Source organism: Mauremys reevesii, linkage group 7 (assembly GCF_016161935.1).
Source record: "Mauremys reevesii isolate NIE-2019 linkage group 7, ASM1616193v1, whole genome shotgun sequence".
Classification (NCBI taxonomy): Eukaryota; Metazoa; Chordata; order Testudines; family Geoemydidae; genus Mauremys; species Mauremys reevesii.
In genome coordinates, this window is record NC_052629.1 from 58,496,084 (window position 1) to 58,516,026 (window position 19,943).

General features: G+C 42.8%; 1 protein-coding gene and 1 long non-coding RNA gene across 17 annotated transcripts in view; one reads left to right on the top strand and one right to left on the bottom strand.

Annotated features, from left to right (window-relative positions):
- LOC120409359 overlaps positions 1–15,941 on the top strand; it is a 38,093-nt gene extending 22,152 nt beyond the window's left edge. For both annotated transcript variants that reach the window (XR_005601265.1, XR_005601266.1), the window contains exons 2-4: positions 9,764–9,870; positions 14,696–14,950; positions 15,356–15,941. This is a non-coding gene — a long non-coding RNA (uncharacterized LOC120409359). The remainder of the gene's footprint in view (positions 1–9,763; positions 9,871–14,695; positions 14,951–15,355) is intronic.
- The window catches only part of ZMIZ1 (zinc finger MIZ-type containing 1), a 486,685-nt gene that overhangs the window by 216,519 nt on the left and 250,223 nt on the right, over positions 1–19,943 (bottom strand). The gene's annotated exons all lie outside the window — the stretch shown is intronic.

Below are 19,943 nucleotides of genomic sequence, written 5' to 3' on the forward strand. Positions count from 1 at the left end.
CCCTTTTCAGATTCAGGCTTCATGCTACCCTGCACCTGCACATTAGCATCTCTGGTCAAAATAATTAATATATCAGCACAGAATTGTTTTTCAGCAGTGATGAAATGTAAGTAAAGAATTAAGATTAGTGACCAAGCTAGGGACATGGAAGGTACTGGGTTAGCAAGTAACCTCTGCATCTCATTCTGGATTCTGTTTTCTAAATCCCTTTTATCTCTGCCTCAGCCCATCCCACCGCTGAAAGTGTCAGCTATGCCACTTATGGGGCTCCATCCATTTTAGAGACAGGGATAAATATCCACTTGGGATTTTGCTCTGACCTTTCAGCTACTGTAGTCAAAACTAGGCTTGGCACGTAGGCCAACTGGAATGCAGTACAAACAAAGGTAACCCACTGAGCCCTGCAGCCCATTCGCACTGCCTGTGGATTGAGTTTAACAGAGTCCCTCTTGGCTTTATCTGTTCTTTTACTTTAGTGGCAAAGCAGTTGCTTGGAAAGATGGAAACTTGGATTCCAACCAGCAATTTCTGTCCATAATTCACAATATCAACTGATATGCACTGTAATTTGTTTAAAAGCAGAACTGTGACAAGGCTCCAGCTACGTATAATTGTACTTAACAGGCTTAACAGTTTTAAAGGCTTTTTTCTAATACTCCTTTCTCAGGCAAGGGTGATGAGCAGCCCCGTACCCCCAACAACACCACCACACACACACACACACACACTCCTCTTTCTCCCAGTCCCAACCCCTTTCATGACATTCTGAAGCGAACATGGAGTGAATATTGTGTCACCAAACTGGTCTTTGCCTAAATTGATTTCTCTGTCCTTGCAACACTGTAAGAAGCTGCTTTCTCACACCCAATGACTGGGGCGGGGGGAGGGGAGGAGAGGAGGAATATTAGGATTTTGGATATTAGGAAACACTATTTCACTAGGAGGGTGGTGAAGCACTGGAATGGGTTACCTAGGGAGGTGGTGGAATCTTCATCCTTAGAGGTTTTTAAGGCCCAGCTCGACAAAGCCCTGGCTGGGATGATTTAGTTGGTGTTGGTCCTACTTTGAGCAGGGGGTTGGACTAGATGACCTCCTGAGGTCTCTTCCAACCCTAATGTTCTATGAGAGGGGAAGGACAGATTTTGCAAGACACATTCTCGTGGCATATTGACATGAGTGCAAACTTTATACTGGCACAACAGGATTCCAAGTTTGCACTCCAATGTCTGCCGTTGTGAATTCTAATTTCATTCCTATTACACCTAGCAGTTCATTTTGTTTATCATAGTTCTGTCCCTGATGGAACATCTTCTCGCTCGCCACATACACATGAAAGAGAGGGTGGATTTTTCTGATGCTTGTTCTGGTAGGGAAGCTAAAACCCTTCCCCACTCCCACCTCAGATCACTTTAAAGCCCTTCAATTAGAGCACCTCTAAAAGCCTGCAGTATGAATGCACAGCCCTCAGAAAGGGAATTGTGCTTCCCTGGATGGAGATGCTGAATGCATCACTGTCACAGCACGATGAATTCCAGACCATGGCATCCGCGTGTGTCCCACGCACCCGAGCCATCTGAGATTTCTGTACCTAACTGATAACGTTCTCTCATGGCTCCTGCTGGATTAGACTCTGGGAAAGAAATCTTTTCTGCTAGACAGCTAAATGAGGTCTTACAACAGCAGCTCAAGCGCCTCATCCTCACACTCCAGACACAAGAGGGTTCAATAAAGCACTCCTGTCAACAAATTATGATACTCATGGAATGGTAAAGCCAGTTTCATGTACAAGTATCATTATTAGACTTTGCCAGCGCCACCTTCTCAATGTCAGGCACTGTCCAAGGACCCTTCAGAAAATGCAGATTGATATATTTTATTAAAAGCGAGTAACACATTCTTATCTGCTTACAAGACCCCAAAACAACCTCAGTAGCCATGGCGTTTAATCTTTCAGTGGACAGCAGAGGTATTTATCATGAGATAAGCTGGCCCAGACATGACACCACTTCAGCAACGATCCATCTTAAGAATTGGAATACATTATCTGCATTTTAATTGTGTATTAGGACAGAAGGAAAAGAGCATATTACAAAAACCTGCTCCCCACCCCCCAAGTGTTGTTAAACATAACTAAGGAATTAAATCACTGGCTTCATTTCTCTTTACAAACAAAACAAAACAAAAACAGTAGAAATTTTCTTAACCAGCCAGTAATCACAATGCTGTGTTTAAGCTGCTTTTGGAACAGAGATAAGTGCCCTTTTTCTGCATTATTTAATTAACCCTCTCACAACTATAGAACTCTGTAGAATACAATCTCAAAAACAACTCTACTCCAGGCAACAGATTCAAGGACATCCCCAATACCTCCAGAAAACATGATTCCCCTGCAAGGCTGGATGTACCAGGCACTGAAGCTGTCAACTAATAACAACAGAAAACTCCTGTGGTGTTATTGGCAGTACAATGTGGGGTTGGGAGACTGCAGGGGGATTCTATAGAGATAATGATAATGACTTGCATTTATGTAGTACCATTCATGCCAGAAGACTGCAAAGAATTTTACAAATTGATTTATAAACTGTATATAATACACCTCCAATCATCTGACTTCCAGTTAACCACATGTGTAAATGAAGGTGATCTCAGCTACCTGAACCGTGCATTACTCTCCCATTTGTCCAAAACCCCATTTTCCCCAAGAGCAGTAAATTTCTCAGAAACTTTTCGGAAAATCAGGGCTGTACAACATACAGAAATAAACCACGATAGTCATGCAGCTACCTCTGAGAGTAACATGGAAGCTGTTTCATTGCCCATAGCAACACTTAATGGTTTCAGATGGGAAGTAAAGAATACCATATGCACATGAAATTGCACAGAGAATATAGAAAGCTGAACAAGGTACTGAGGGCTGACTACATGCGGAAAATTAAAGGCAAGACTATACTAGTATAATTACACTGCTATAGTTATACCAATAGATCTCTGTGTGTGGAGACACTCATTCTGGAATAAGAGTGCTCTTTTCTGGTTTAGTTTATGTCTCTTTGGCCTGGTATACACTACAAGTTTATGTCGAATTTAGCAGTGTTAAATCGAATTAACCCTGCACCCGTCCACACAATGAAGCCCTTTACTTCGATATAAAGGGCTCTTAAAATCGATTTCTGTACTCCTTCCCGAGTAATGCCAAAATTGACATTGCTATTTCGAATTAGGGTTAGTGTGGCCGCAATTCAACGGTATTGGCCTCCGGGAGCTATCCCACAGTGCACCATTGTGACCACTCTAGACAGCAATCTGAACTCAGATGCACTAGTCAGGTAGACAGAAAAAGCCCCGTGAACATCTGAATTACATTTCCTGTTTGCCCAGCGTGGAGAGCTGATCAGCACAGGTTACCATGCAGAACTCATCAGCACAGGTAACCATGCAGTCTGAGAATCGAAAAAGAGCTCCAGCATGGACTGTATAGGAGGTACTGGAGCTGATCACTGTATGGGGAGAGGATTCTGTGCTAGCAGAACTACGTTCCAAAAGACGAAATGCCAAAACATTTGAAAAAATCTCAAAGGGCATGATGGAGAGAGGCCACAACAGGGACTCACTACAGTGCCACATGAAAGTTAAGGAGCTCAGACAAGCCTACCAGAAAACCAAAGAAGCAAACAGAAGGTTCGGGTCAAAGCTGCAGACATGCCGCTTCTACGCTGAGCTGCATGCAATTCTAGGGGGGGGCCACCACCACTACCCCACCTCTGACTGCGGATTCCGAGGAGGGGGTAATATCAGCCATGCCTGAGGAATCTGCGGATGGGGAGGAGGAGGAGGAGGAGGAGGAGCTTGCGGAGAGCATACAGCACTCCGTTCTCCCCAACAGCCAGGATCTTTTTCTCAGCCTGACTGAAGTACCCTCCCAACCCTCTACGGCAGTATCCCAGACCATGAAGCCATAGAAGGGACCTCTGGTGAGTGTACCTTTGTAAATATAAAACATGGTTTAAAACCAAACGTTTTTTAATGATTAATTTGCCCTGAGGACTTGGGATGCATTCACGGCTAGTACAGCAACTGGAAAAGTCTGTTAACGTGTCTGGCGATGGAGCAGAAATCCTCCAGGGACATCTCCATGAAGCTCTCCTGGAGGTACTCCAAAAGCCTTTGCAGAAGGTTTCTGGGCAGTGCAGCCTTATTCCGTCCTCCATGGTAGGACACTTGACCACTCCATGCTAGTAGCAAGTAATCTGGTATCATTGCATGACAAAGCCTGGCAGCGTATGGTCCCAGTGTTTGCTGGCATTCAAGCAACATCCATTCTTTATCTTGCTCTGTTATCCTCAGGAGAGTGATATTGTTCATGGTAACCTGGTTGAAATACGGGAATTTAATTACGGGGACAGAGGTGGCCGTTCCTCCTGGGCTGTTTGCCTGTGGCTGAAAAGAAATCCTTCCCTGCAGTTAGCCAAGCCTGGGGGGCGGGGGGAGAGGATTGGCACTGAGCTTTTCATGTTTGGCTAGCAGGGATCTTCCCTGATACCAGCCACGCGGTGGGGGGAGGGGTAAAGCGATCATCCCAGATAATTGAATTGGGGGGGTGGTTAGTTTGGTTTCTGCTGCTGCACGTTAAGAGGAAAACCGCAGCACTCAACGGGCTTTGCTTGGTATGTGGGAAAGGAGGGCGCTGCTTTTATGAAGTCTGCAGAAGCCGAAAGACAATGGCTTACCATGGCTGCATGGAAGCCGAATTCTGTTGCCCGGACCTGTGTCTGTGATCTCTAACACCAAAGCCACAGGCACTCAATATTAAGATGCAAAATGCGACCTTGTACTGAAATCACATGTGCTATGTAACGTGAATAGTGTTGTTCACCGTGAAAGCGTATAAGCATTGTTCTGTAAAATGTATCTTTTTAAATACTTCTCTCCCTTTTTTCCCTCCCTCCCGCAGCTGCAAATTTTTCAAGCCTCCCTCCTCCGTCCCGAAGGCTACCTCAGATAAGGCAGTGAAAAAAACGGCTGCGTGATCAAACTGGCATGCTCCAGCATCTGGTAGAGCTTCAGGAATGGCAGCAGGATCACAGAGTGCCACTGCAGCCCCTGTATAACCGCCCTCCCCCCTCACCATGTTCCACTGCTTCCTCACCCTGCCGTGTAAGAACGCAGGGAGGGGAGGCTCTGTGCACCCGCCCACTCCACCCCAGTGGACAGCCCAAGCAAAAGGTTGTCATTATTTTGAACTTCTGAAGTGGCCTTTTCCTTCCCTCCTATCCTCCTCCAAAACCCCACCCGGGCTACCTTGTCAGTTCTCTCCCGCTTTTTATAATCAGTTAATAAAGAATACATTATTTTTAAACGATAATGACTTTATTTCCTTAGAAAGCAAGCTGTAATCAAAGGGGGAGGGTGGGTTTCTTACAAGGAATAAGTCAATCAAGGGGGTGGGTTTTCATCAAGGAGAAACAAACAGAACTTTCACACTGTAGCCTGGCCAGTCATGAAACTGGTTTTCAAAGCTTCTCTGATGCGCAGCGCTTCCTGGTGTGCTCTTCTAATCACCCTGGTGTCTGGCTGCGTGTAATCAGCGGCCAGGTGATTTGCCTTAACCTCCCACCCCACCATAAAGGTCTCCCCCTTACTCTCACAGAGATTGTGGAGCACACAGCAAGCAGCAATAACAATGGGAATATTGGTTTGGCTGAGGTCTGAGTGAGTCAGTAATGTGCGCCAGCATCCCTTTAAACGTCCAAACGCACATTCTACCACCATTCTGCACTTGCTCAGCCTGTAGCTGAACAACTCCTGACTACTGTCCAGGCTGCCTGTATATGGCTTCATGAGCCATGGCATCAAGGGGTAGGATGGGTCCCCAAGGATAACTATAGGCATTTCAACATCCCCAACTGTTATTTTCTAGTCTGGGAAGTAAATCCCTTGCTGCAGCCGTTTAAACAGATTAGTGTTCCTGAAGACGCGAGCGTCATGAACCCTTCCTGGCCATCCCACGATGTTGGTGAAACGTCCCTTGTGATCCACCAGTGCTTGCAGCACCATTGAAAAGTACCCCTTGCGGTTTATGTACTGGCTGCCCTAGTGCTCCGGTGCCAAGATAGGGATATGGGTTCCATCTATCGCCCCACCACAGTTAGGGAATCCCATTGCAGCCAAGCCATCCACTATGACTTGCACATTTCCCAGAGTCACTACGTTTTGTAGCAGCAGCTCACTGATTGCTTTGGCTACTTGCATCACAGCAGCCCCCACAGGAGATTTGCCCACTCCAAATTGATTCCCGACTGACCGGTAGCTGTCTGGCATTGCAAGCTTCCACAGGGCTATAGCCACTCGCTTCTCAACTATGAGGGCTGCTCTCACCTTGGTATTCTGGCGCTTCAGGGCAGGGGAAAGCAAGTCACAAAGTTCCATGAAAGTGCCCTTACGCATGCGAAAGTTTCACAGCCACGGGGAATCGTCCCACACCTGCAACACTATGCGGTCCCACCAGTCTGTGCTTGTTTCCCTGGCCAAAAATCGGCATTCCATAGCTAGAACCTGCCCCATTAACAGCATGATCTCCAAAGCGCCAGGGTCCGTGGTTTGAGAGAATTCTGTGTCCATGTCCTCATCACTCTCGTCGCCACGCTGCCATAGCCGCCTCCTCCTCGCCTGGTTTTTCAGGTCCTGATTCAGCATAAACTGTACGATAATGCGCGAGGTGTTTACAATGTTCATGACTGCTGTCTTGAGCTGAGCGGGCTCCATGCTTGCCGTGGTATGGTGTCTTCACAGTTCACCCAGGAAAAGAGGCGCGAAACGGTTGTTTGCCATTGCTTTCATGGAGGGAGGGGTGATGCTGTATCCAGAACCACCAGCGACAATGTTTTTTGCCCCATCAGGCATTGGGATCTCAACCCAGAATTCCAATGGGCAGGGGAGACTGCGGGAACTATGGGATAGCTATGGGATAGCTACCCACAGTGCAACGCTCCGGAAATCGACGCTAGCCTCGGTACACCGCCGAATTAATGTGCTTAGTGTGGCTGCATGCACTTGACTTTATACAATCAGTTGCCCAAAATCGAATTCTGTAAATTTGGAGTAATCCCATAGTGTAGACATACCCTTTGAAAGAGGATGCAACCCCACCAAAGATTAGCCGCAGTACTGTATCTTACTTTGAAAATAACAGTGTTTAAGCGAGGGCAAGCTCAACAGAGTAGAATGGGACTAGCCTTCTATTATTTAGTTAAGTGCTGTATCAGGTCACAAGTGAAAATGACTTTGTTGGGTCTCATTCTAGCCCAGGGGTTGGCAACCTTTCAGAAGTGGTGTGACGAGTCTTCATTTATTCACTCTCATTTAAGTTTTCGCGTGCCAGTCATACATTTTAACATTTTTAGAAGGTCTCTTTCTATAGGTCTATAATATATAACTAAACTATTGTTGTATGTAAAGTAAATAAGGTTTTAAAAATGTTTAGCAAGCTTCATTTAAAATTAAATTAAAATGCAGAGCGCCCCGGACTGGTGGCCAGGACCCGGGCAGTGTGAGTGCCACTGAAAATCAGCTTGTGTGCCGCCTTCAGCACATGTGCCATAGGTTGCCTACCCCTGTTCTAGTCCCTTCTATATCAATGTTAGCAAACCATAGCAGGATTCGGCACAACAAGATGCCTCTGCTCAGAAGGATAGCAGCAGGGTCTGCTGATCAGGATTAAACGGCATCAACAGAGCTGTGGGGAAGAGAGAGTTTACTTGGTGCCTTCAAAAACAACAAAATCACACACACACACACACACACACACACACACACACACACACACACACACACACACACACACACACACACACACACACCCCTACTGTTTTACATGCTAACTCCATCTACAAGGATGAAAAGAACTGGTCTTGTTCCCCTTTGGTTATATTGTTCCGTGCACAGAGAGTGTTTCTGAGGCATAGACCTGCTCTCTTTTAAAGAAAATATTATGTACATTATTCTTGCCTTCCCACCCCGCAAGCATGCGAGTTTATAGCCCCAGGCAGTAATTAAATAGACCTCATTTACATATTTATGATGCCTCAAAAGGGGAAGAGGTTTTTTTTAAAGGAACAGATGTATTGACCTATTAGATAATTATTATTTTTTAACCTTAACTGTATTGAATCTTTCTCTGGTGAACTTCAATTAGATGTATGTTCTTAAGTAGGGATTATGTAGGGAAAAAATGGAAAAAGGAATTTCACATCTTGCTGTTATAGTCTGTTATATTGGTTGAAATTCCCCACGTTTTGAGTTTTCAGTTAATTTTTTGTCAAAAGTTTGATTTTCAATAAAAAAAAGCATTTCAGGAAAAAAAATTCAAGTTTTTAATCAGTTTTAGAGCTGTTTGAAACATTTCAAAAGTCACACATTTCAACATTTCAAAATTTTGACATTTTTAAAATTAAAAATGGTTGTTTTTAAAAAAAACATTTTTTTAATCACTTCTGCTTCATATGGTAGATTATGACATGAACCGCTATTAAATCAATCACAGAACAGATTCAAACTTCAAAATTGCATGTCATTTGTGACATAATTGAGAATTGCTGGCTGGTGACCTCCAGAATGACTAGGGTGCCAAGTAGGTTCAAAAATATTGAAACCTCGCAACACCCCTGTAAGATAGGTACTTGTCAGCCATATTTTACAGGTGGCAAAACAATCAGAGCTGATTGACTTGCCCATTGCCATGTGAAGAGTCAGTGGCATCTAAGAGTAGAATTCCTGAGACTCCTGGTCCCAGGTATGAAGCTCACTGGCAGATTGGTGGGAGGAAGTTGACACAGATTTTGCCTTACAACTGGCACTAATACATGTTGTCAACCACTCACTTTCATGAGCACTCAAGCTGACCAAATTCCTTACTCTACATATACACACAAAGCAGCTACCATTGTGTACACTACTGTATCAGACAACATAAAGAGTAGACAAACTGGACTGCATAAAATAAGAGCAGACCCAAGTCATCAGCTAAAACCTGAGTCCAACCTTTTAGAGATGTTATCAAAATTTTGGTCCCTTCTTCACTCAATGCTTGTGCCCATACACACTTTCATACCGCTCCAATTCCTGGTTTTGAGATGGAAGTAGTATTGAAATACCATAGGAAATTGCTTATGCCTGGTCAATGGAAGTAGAAGGAACTGGGAATGTCCCAAGAAAGCCTATTCAGTAAGTTTTTGCCTGATTTCTAGACCACAGAGGCTCAGATAATACTTACGCACACAGCCTGGGAACCATTAGGCCCAGCATATAAACCAAAGAGATCATTTGTAAACAATTACTAACTGATTAGTTTTGGCAAATAGAATGGAGATCCTTTAACATACAGGAAGAAATAGAGGAATAGAACCTGTCTTGAAAGTAAATAATGTGTCAGCATGTATGATGGGTAATAAATAATATGCCATTTTGTAATTTAATTACTTAATTCATGTAATTACCTAACAGTTGATTAGAACATCACTGACAAATGAGATGGCGTTTTTAGACTCAAGAGATTAGTGGTAACGTAAATAAAATAAATAAATAAGTACAGTGGAGTAATAACTGTGAACAAAAAGTAATTACCTGAATTTAAAGTTAATGTTTTAAAAATTAAAGATGGCGTTACAAATAGATAACAAGATAAAGGAGAAGAAGTTTGGCAGGAGAGCACTCCTCTTAACTCACTGCATCTCATCTATTGATTTTTATCCCTTCTGCTCTCCGAGAGGTAAAGGAACATCCACCACAATGTATGTGCTACGAACAGCTAGTGTCTAAAAGCGAGAGAGAATAACTGCCATGGGGCAAAGAACAAGGGCCTAAAGATGTTGCCAGGTGAGAGCTCAGCAGGTCAAGATACTTGGTTTCAATTTTAGAAATTGAGGGTATACAGAAGATGCACACTAGCAGCCACCATCTGGGAAATCATATATTTGTTATCAATAAAAGGGTCAGACTCGGAGCCACTTGGAACCAGTCGATCAAAGTGGAAAATTTATTGAGAAAAGAAATCACACTGCTGTGGTGTATTTCATGTCTTTGTTTGAACCTTAAGAAGGTGTGAGAAAGGGAAAGAAAACAATTTCCAAAGCAAGAATTCTACAATACATTTAAAATAACCCTGTCTCCCCTCAGTATCGGATGGTAGCATAGGATGAAGCACAAACAACTGGTGAATGCTGTTGCTATGTACTACTGATGCTGTTTATTCAATCAGATACAATGGAATAATTTGTTATATGTCTCTAATATGCTGAGAGTCATAAGAGAGGGCTGAGAATTTTTTTTTAATCTAATAAGTGTCTTTGATCAGGCTATAAAGCAGGCTATGAACAGGGTGGGAAGGGATTACATTGGCTAATTAATCAATTAAGTCATCAGCAAAGAAGTGGCCCAAGCTATGGTGTTAGAGTTTAACACAGAGATGATTAAGATGAGACATTTATATTGTACCATTAACACATCAGAGGGGTTAAAAACAATTAATTTGCCTAACATACCATCTCTCTCAGGAGAGCAGCCAACTGAGTGCTTTACCTATACAAAAGGAGTTTAGGTTCTGCACAAAAACTTGGCCAAGGAAGATCATTACATATTAAGATGGAAGCATGTAAGCCTGGAGGATTTAGCACCATTCATGATTTCACAACACTTGCTGTTCCAATATCAAAGTACTCTATTTTCTGAAACACGCCTTGAAATGACATGTACTGTTTTCACTTTATATGCATACATATCCTACATTGCTATTACATACGTTGGTTTGTAGCATACATCTATATTAATAGGAAGAACAACGCTAAATGAAATTATGTCATTTAAAAGTACTTAAAGAACCTTCCTGCTGATTAGCTGGGTTGAAGTGAGGTTGTAGGTCTACCTTGATTAACAAAAGTACTGGACAATTTTTCCCCCCATCCTAGACAAGCCAGCAGATGTCTCCCTTTTCTACTAAAGCCGAGAGAGTTCCATCCCTTTCTCACACAGCAGTCTTGTGTTTCTTTAAGCCTTTACAAGCCCCTACAAATCCTTTGCTGCTGCTTCCTAACAGGGAGCACTAAAACTGACACTGTCTGTCTGACCTTGTGGTTATTGATTAACTATCTCCCCATTCGCTGCCATCTTTCACACCTCCAGAGCTTGCAAATAGAGAGCTAAGGAGTTGCAGTCATACTCCGTGACAGCTATTCTCAAAAAGGGCTGCCTTTGGAGATGCAGAGAGAGAACACTGCTGTTTGATCAAATGCGTTAATGTCAAGACTAAATACCAAACAGGTTCTCACAGCGTGTAGAGTTTAATATAAATTTGTTACAACAATTCAATACAAATAGGAGAAGGGGAAAAAAGAATCCTAAACGCAATTATTTATTGGTTAAAAAAATATCCATTGCACTTTCTTTTCAAAGCAATATGCTCCCCTAAAATTCAGGGAGGGGGGAACAGGGCAGAAAACCACTTGCATGCTAAATACAGAAAACAGTCCTGGATACCATATTCTAATCTATCCATCTTTAACAATTCTAATCTCAGAATAGTTTCCAACATTTTAAACACTGTGTTATTCCAATCACTCATAAGCATCAGAATTAAATAATGCTTTCCATAGGTTCAAAACATACTTTCCAATCACAGACCAAGTAGAACTGTTTGAGTGTTCAGGCAGTTCTGTTTCCTTATGAAAGACACTGAAGGAAAGCACTTGCCTTACTAAATATTTTATAAACTATAAAATTGTATAATAGGTTTATGTATGCTTGGGATTATAAACATTTTAAATAAACTATAACATTTTTCTTTATTGAAAAGCAGATTTAAAAACAAAGTTACGTCCTGAACTATAGGTGGGAGGTGGGGGGACAGGGTTGAGGAGTGGTGGTGGCGTATACACACAGATTATATATTAAATTCATTTTTAGGTACTTATGCTAACGTCCTTAGGTATCATAACAAAAAAATGATGACATTTTTAGGTGCCTATGCCTAAAGGTCTATATAAGATATAATATATAATGCTTTGTGCATATACATATGGACAAAAACACCTATATGCTACGATATTACATTAAAACAGCTTTGTTTTTAAATCTGCTTTTCCAAAAAAAATTCAAAAATGCACTTAAACTTTGTTTTTATCTCGAGAATAAAACTGCGAGAAGTTTAATATCCATCCATGACAACTATTTTATTTCCCTTGCTAGATCAGTACTTCAAAAAATGAGAAGCATGAAATGTCAGGTGAAAGGCCATTTAATCATTAAACACTTGAAAAAGGAAGTAGTTTTAATAAAGCTTTATTTACCATAAGCTGCTAAATAGCTACTGCTTTTCGCTTTGAGCTATTAAAAAAGGGCCAGATGTGAGAAAAAGCAGCGTTTGTTATGCTGGGCGAGGAAGAAAATATATTTGTGCAGTACTGCTTTCCATTGTTGCTCTACAAATGTGCAATAATCCCCCAAAGACTTTCTATCATCTTTGACGGAGAGAAAGCAAGAGAGAGAGAGAGAGAGTTTGTGTTTGTGTGTGCATGCATACTGCCAATACGCACAGCTTCAGTGAGGGGTGGGAGTGGATTTATTTAATTTATGGTGGCTTGAACTGTGAGCGCTGGCAGTTATGTTGGGTTAAGAAAGCTTTTTCTGCAGCCATGTGCTTGAGAACATGTCTATATACATGGTCTATTATAGACAGACGTGCACACAGACACAAAGAAAAAACAAATCCACATGTTTTTAAAAAAAAAGAAGACGACATGACAGCTTGCATAAGCGAGCCTGCTGGACTCCTCTGGGAGGAGAAGCGGTGGTGCGCAGAAATTATTCAATCATCAAGCACATCTGCAGCCTGATTACAAAAGCAAAGGTGGTAGTGTTGTCTGTGGAGCGCAGAGCACTATGATCTGACCTGAGTGGGGTGAGGGTGGGAAACCACAGATGAGTAGGATCAGAGGGACAGAACAGTATCACATCTCTAACCAAGTGTCATACTTCTTAAAATCTCTACACACTGATCATTGGCCAGTACAATAAACTTAAAGCACATGAGCAATCTTTTGCACCTCTGGCCTGCTGGCTGAAATGACTGGTTTCCCCAGGCCAAATACAGTATCTCTGCACATCCAGTTTCAAGTAATCGTCCTGCTGCATGCTTATATTATAAGGTTGGTTTCCCTACATTCCACCTAAGCACAAGCATCAAAAACTCTGTCAAGCTTGTTATATTTAAAGAGGGTAGGGGGAAAGATAGACACTGCAGTTTATAACAGCAAGAAGTAATAATATAAAATTAAAGGCAAAAGCGCTTAAATGTGTGCTTCTAGGGAGCAGGAGCTGACAGACCTGTTGTAGCATTCTCAGAGGCTTTGCACATATAGACAGATCAGCCAGCACAAACATTGACAGTTCCACAGCAAAGTCCACTGATCCAATGGTTTATTAAATATACAGTAGCTTGCCGGGAAGAAATGCTAATCCGCACAGGGACAGCTACAAGCAAATGAGCCATCTCTAACTAGTGACCCTGATCACTCAGTTAACACCGCTACCATCAAAAGAAACTCCCCAGGAAACTTGCAAACGCCTAGAATGACAGGGGACCAGACTCCCCTTTCTCCAATCCGTGGTCCCATTCCAAGAAAGAAAGTAAGCTATTTTGAATAAATTAATTGGAAGTTTCTATGCACTGGAATGGAGTGTCTGTTGAGGCAATGGGTCCCTTTAAGAGGGGAAGAGAGCAAGGAATGGGATTGGTATCCAAACAGGACACCCTTCACCTGACATTGAGATCTGAAGTGACAACGTTTTTACCATTCTGTGGCCTCCCAGATTTCTCAACAGAGCAGCCTCCCAGAACCCTAAGCAGAAGATAGGACGGAGCAGACTAGCTGCCTAGTTAATGATAGTGCTGCGTTTTCTCTCCAGAGACCAGCCTGCTCAGTGTCTGAACACTACAGCTGAGGCCCCCATTGGTAGGCTCAGTGGTGAGATTAAGGATGGAATAACTATAGAGACCAATCTCACTTCTCAGCAGGTGAGGAGGGATCATAGGCACACTGGAAGAGGCACAGGGAAACTTTTGCTGCTGCCGTCACCTGTGCTGTACATGGTCCGTGGCTAAGGGCCCCAGTCTTTAGGGATGTCATAGAATCACAGAATATCAAGATCGGAAGGGACCTCAGGAGGTCATCTAGTCCAACCCCCTGCTCAAAGCAGGACCAATCCCCAGACAGATTTTTGCCCCAGATCCTTAAATGGCCCCCCTCAAGGATTGAACTCACAACCCTGGGTTTAGCAGATCAATGCTCAAACCACTGAGCTATCCCTCCACCCAAAAAGGAAAAGAAATCTAGTCCAACTCCCTGCTTGAAACAGGACAATCCCCAGACAGTTGTTTTTTGTTTAAGCCCAGTTCTCTAAACAGCCCCCTCAAAAACTGAACTCATAACCCTGGCTTTAACAGGCCAATACTCAAACCACTGAGCTATCCCTCCTGTCTTTATAGTGTGGCTATATAGGCTGTCTTGCTGGGCAGTAAGTTACAGTAAATTACAAATAAAACCCCAACTGGGTAGGACAGGTTCACCCAAGTCCTCTCTGGCTACGGGTTGACAGATGTTGGGTATTGAAACAAGAACAGAAGCAAAAAAAGCAAATATTTTTCTAGGTACCAGAGTGACCAGCAGCAATAAAAGCTTTACAGAGAGGACCTCAGAAACAGGAGTGAAGAAAGATGGAAAAGAGTTAGTACTAGCAGCAAATGTTAGTAACAATTTAACAATTACCTATCAAAAACTGAAGATGCTGCTTTGTGTTTGCTCTGCTCTGATAATATCCCTGCTGGACCAGACAGTCGACAATATATCAAGCAGAGAGAAGTCAAAGCCTCCTGGGCCCAGCCAGCAGAAACGCTCCTAGCAAGGTAAATCCCAAGTCCACCAAGAATGAGAACCGAGAAGGATTGCACTTTGACATGAAATGCCTTCGTGTTTGTCTAATGTAACTAGGCATGTTTTGGAAGCTGCATCACAAAATTTGAAGGGAACATTTGTTAAAAAATAAAAACAACATTGTACCATCAGGCATTTTCTTGTATTCCCCAGAACCCATTAGCAGTACAGAGCACTTGATCATCCTCTTCAAAACCATTTTCCACACCCCACGTGTACACACAAATGTGGACAGATTTGGATCCCCTTTTTTTTTTTTTTGGTTGCTAGAATTAAACATAATCTAGAAAAAATATATAATTAATTAAAGTAGCTAGCAATTTCCTTTTATGGTCCATAAACACAACACAATTTATTCTGTTGCTCTTTCATTCTAGGAGAACTGAAAAACTGCTCCCAAGACCAATACTTTCTGGTTAACCATCAGGGATTGCTTCACTCTTTCAGAGAAAACCACCGGGGGTAAAAAAGAAGAAAAAAGAAAAGCATTGCTGCAATTAACAAAATCTCTAGAGAACAGAGAGAACTGAATAGCTGCTGTGGGACATGGACTCTAACAACTTAGATCTACCATTATCCTGGTCTGTTCTGATGAAATTTAAGTAAAGATTTACCCAATTTCCCAGAATGGAAGCACAATGAATTCCAGGGGGATGGGCAAAACCCATAAAAGCTAAACATAGCTGAAGGAAGAAGGTAGAAATTAGATGGCTGAGCAATTTTTTTTTTTAAGCCAGAGAAACAAAGTAGTCACTGGCTGCTGAATTACATTTTCGACATTGCCTTCCAGTATTTACTGGAATGTAACCTATCTGTACTCCACATTTATCTTTGCTTACTAGAAGTTCTAGCATTTGGGGTGGTGCTTGTTGCTAATGACCAAAGCACAAGATATTAAACATCTACACTTCCTAGACCAGGGAGGGGCTCTCACAAGAAATTTTTTGGTGGCCTGAGAGTGCAGCCAACAACTTCCCCACGCCCCCAAAAATACTTAATTAACTTTAGAAAAAAACAAATAAATATGCATATCATAATTTATTTATGTAGGTTTTTATTGCAGACTCAATAATACAAATAATGTAGAGTTGTATCTATTCTTTACTGGACCTAAACAGAATAGAAACAAATAATTCGCTTTGCAAGGTCTTGTCTTTTTGTTGTTGTTTCTTTTGCTTTTTTGGTAGGTACTTTTTTTAAAGACTTGCTAGTTAATAAGTCTGTTTCTGTGAAAAGTGTATATTTGTTAACACTGTTTTGCCTCCCCAGTGACCGCCCAGGAGGCTGTGGCTGCACAAAAAGCTCGTGGTGGCCACATTTGAGAAACGGTGTACCTAGACTTACAGTTTTCATATCTTGTGTGTGTGTGTATATATATATATATATATATACACACACACACCTTGGAAGGATGAAGGGTTAAGCAGTGTGTGTGTGTGTGTGTATATACATATATATATATATATATGTATATATATATATACACACACACACACACACACTGCTTAACCCTTCATCCTTCCAAGGTAACTGTACCTTGCAGTTTACCATGTGGAAGTTTTTGGAATAACACATTGAAAACAATGGTCTTTGGTCACGGTCCATTTCCTCATGTACGAGTGGCATCTCAAAAGTCCTATCCCACCCAGTTGTCAGAAACTGACAGCCTTGTTTACAGCCTTTGCAAAAAAAAAAAAAAACAACAACAAAAACTCAAGGGTTGAATGGGCAAGAAGAGTAACTAATAATGTCCTTAATGGTGGCCCTTGCTGGTCAGGAGTGATGCACACTATCAGGACAGTGCACAGGATGCTTGAGCTGCCACTGTCACAGCCATACCTATTCTATGGATAAAAGATTTCAGTCTCCACAGCTGTCATTCAAGCACACTAAGGGGCATGGCAAAGTCCAAGATCCTGCCTGTTCTGCATAAAAATTAGGATCCTCTGGTACTTCTCCAAGAGAAATAGCTCCCCCTTGACTGTCCTTGGTCAGACCACCCCCTTCATCCACTCTCTAATTTGCCATGTGTTGCATGTCTCTTTCCACCTCATAATTGTCTCTCTCTCCATAGGGAGTCCTCTATGTAGATAGATTTCAAAACCTCTGCATAGATGCAAGACATTCTAAATATCTTCAGTTCCAAAGCATTTTCCAAATGTCACAATGGGTATCTTCTGCTTCAGGAACACAGGTAGGTCCCTAACCAATTTAACTAAAAGAAAAATCTCATTGGGCTGTAAGTACCAATAGGGCTATCTTCTCTAAGCCCCAAGTCACTGAAGGGCAGTGGTACACATGCATCCTCATGGCACAGATATGCTTGATAAGATTCCCCATTCTGTAGAAGTGAGCATGTACACAAGCCTACCATCATTGTGAATAGGCAAAATAGGTAGCCACAGGAATAGCGGAAATTGCTGTGGTTCCTTTTTGGTGTCAAAGGGGGTGGGGTGGAGACAGCAACCACATCTACACTACCCGCCGGACTGGCGGGTAGTAATGGATCTATTGGGGATCAATTTATCGCATCTCATCTATACACGATAAATCAATCCCCGAATCGACGCCCATATTCCACCTCAGCAGGAGGAGTAAGCAGAGTCAACGGAGCAGCCGCGGCGGTCAACTTGCCACCGTGAGGATGGCCAAGTAAGTCGAACTAAGATTCTTCGACTTCAGCTATGAGAATGGCGTAGCTGAAATTCTGTATCTTAGATCGACCCCCCACTCCCCTCCAGTGTAGAGCAGCCCAGAGAGAAAGAGAGCGCTGTACAAAATCCCATTTATTTAAGTCTACTTTCCTTTTCACTATGCCTATGGACTTGACATTAATGTCAGAAAGAATTACACACAAGTGTGCGTATAGACCCCTAAGAGCACAAGGAAACTCCCAACAAATATGAACTTTTCAGTTTACTTGGCCAAACAATGACTGGCCCAGGCATTTTTAAAAGAAAGTGCTTTCATATGCGAGATTCCACTTTGTGTGACAATATATGAGGGCACTTCATCAAACTGGGAATACCAGCCCATGAAGCCATTGCACATTCTGAGGTTACAGTTCACATCACCAAATGTCTATTGAAATAATAAAGCATTTCACCATACAGATACTTCTTTTTATATAGAGCAGAAATTACCATAGTGTACATGATTTGTATTGTGCAGCAATTTTGTGACGGGGACTGCTTTCTAGAAGGAACTGAGAAATTAATTTCATCTCTGACTTCTACCAGATAAGAATTCATTCTAAGAAATTTAACTAATTCCACTAGTAAGGTATAGATGCCACATGTATCACTACTAACACATTTCCTGTCTTACATATCCTCTAATCTGATCTAATAACACACAGTATAGACAGATATTAGTGTTAACAAATAAACTCCCTAATCCAAGATGTAGAATTATAGTGAAAAACATGATATCTGGTAAATAAATTTCACAGACAACTCTGTTTCTAGAAGTCTGAACAATTCCATGGCAGTGGACTTCTGTCACCTCAACTGGTCACTGCAAAGGTAATAATTGAAGATATACCAATCTCCTAGAACTGGAAGGGACCTTGAAAGGTCATCAAGTCCAGCCCCCTGCCTTCACTAGCAGGACTAATTTTTGCCCTAGATCCCTAAGTGGCCTCCTCAAGGATTGAACTCACAACCCTGGGTTTAGCAGGCCAATGCTCAAACCACTGAGCTATCCCTCCCCCTCCAGCTGCATAAAATTCTGACGCATGATCAGGTCTAGAATTCAGAACTTTTTGTTCCAAGAGGACAGAAGATCTCTGCTAGCTATAATTATATTAGAACTTATAACTTCTGTAACCTGCATCACATGACCATGTAAGCAGATCTGAGATGACATGCAGCAGAAAACTAGTGTAGACAGACACAAGCATTAAAAAGCGCACAGGTATTCAGAAGCATTGTGATGGGGAGTCCACCCTACACAGGCCTATTAACATATAGTCCATTCCTGGAGGAAAACCAGGGAGTGCTAAGGCCTAATTTGCTGATGAAGTCCAGCTAGGGGAAGAGCTGTGTCGGGTTTATAAAGCCAGGAACTTGGCAACAGATGGTGGCTGTAGGGAAGCAGACTGCAGTCATTCCCTGGGAGAAGGGACATGTGTTGGGGTGAGAGAATAGCAGCCTATAGTTACCCCCTGGGAAGAGGGAGTTTGAGTTTAGTACATCCAGAGAAGTGCGGGAACCAGACACAGTAGGAAAGAATCCCAGGAAGGAGCAACAAAGGCTGAGGGAAGCAGAAAACAGGTGCCAGGTACAGGGTCCCTGGACTGGAATTCGGAAGTAGTGGTCGAGCCAGGATTCCCCTGCCAGCCACTGGGAAAGTGGCATCATCAGGACAGTGCTAATGGAGACTGCCTGAGACTGCACAGAAGGACTTTGATTAACACCCAGAAGGGGACACCATGTAGTGGCCCGACTGGAGGGCCAAGTCACAAAAAGGAGGCTGCAGTTCCTGGAGCAATCAGGGCGGCAGGTTGAGACAAGATGGGTGAAGATACTGTCAGAGGAGGGTGTGATGCCTGGTAGAGCTAATCCCCAGGATAGCCGGGAGGAGGTGCAACCTGCAGTGAGTGGCTCCTGTCACAAGCATTAATTGTACAAATGCCAGGTTGGGTCTTGAGCAAAAACTGGCACAATGGAAGAGATCACCGATCCCCAATTAATCCCGTATCCTTTCTTCAGGAGATGGCACAACCACCACCTCTGACCACCACCATCTCCATTGTCCCTGAAAGCCTCAGAATTCTAGTTCAGAGGTTCTCAAACTGTGGTCCGCGGACCAGCTCCATTCAGGTGGTCAACAGATAGTTCCCTCTAAGGTGTGCGCCTGGGCAGCTGCACTTGAGAGAACAATGGGCCACCCACCTAATTAGTGGAGCCATGCAAGTGTAGCTCCACTAATTAGGTGCCTGGACCCTGAAGAAGATGCACACGT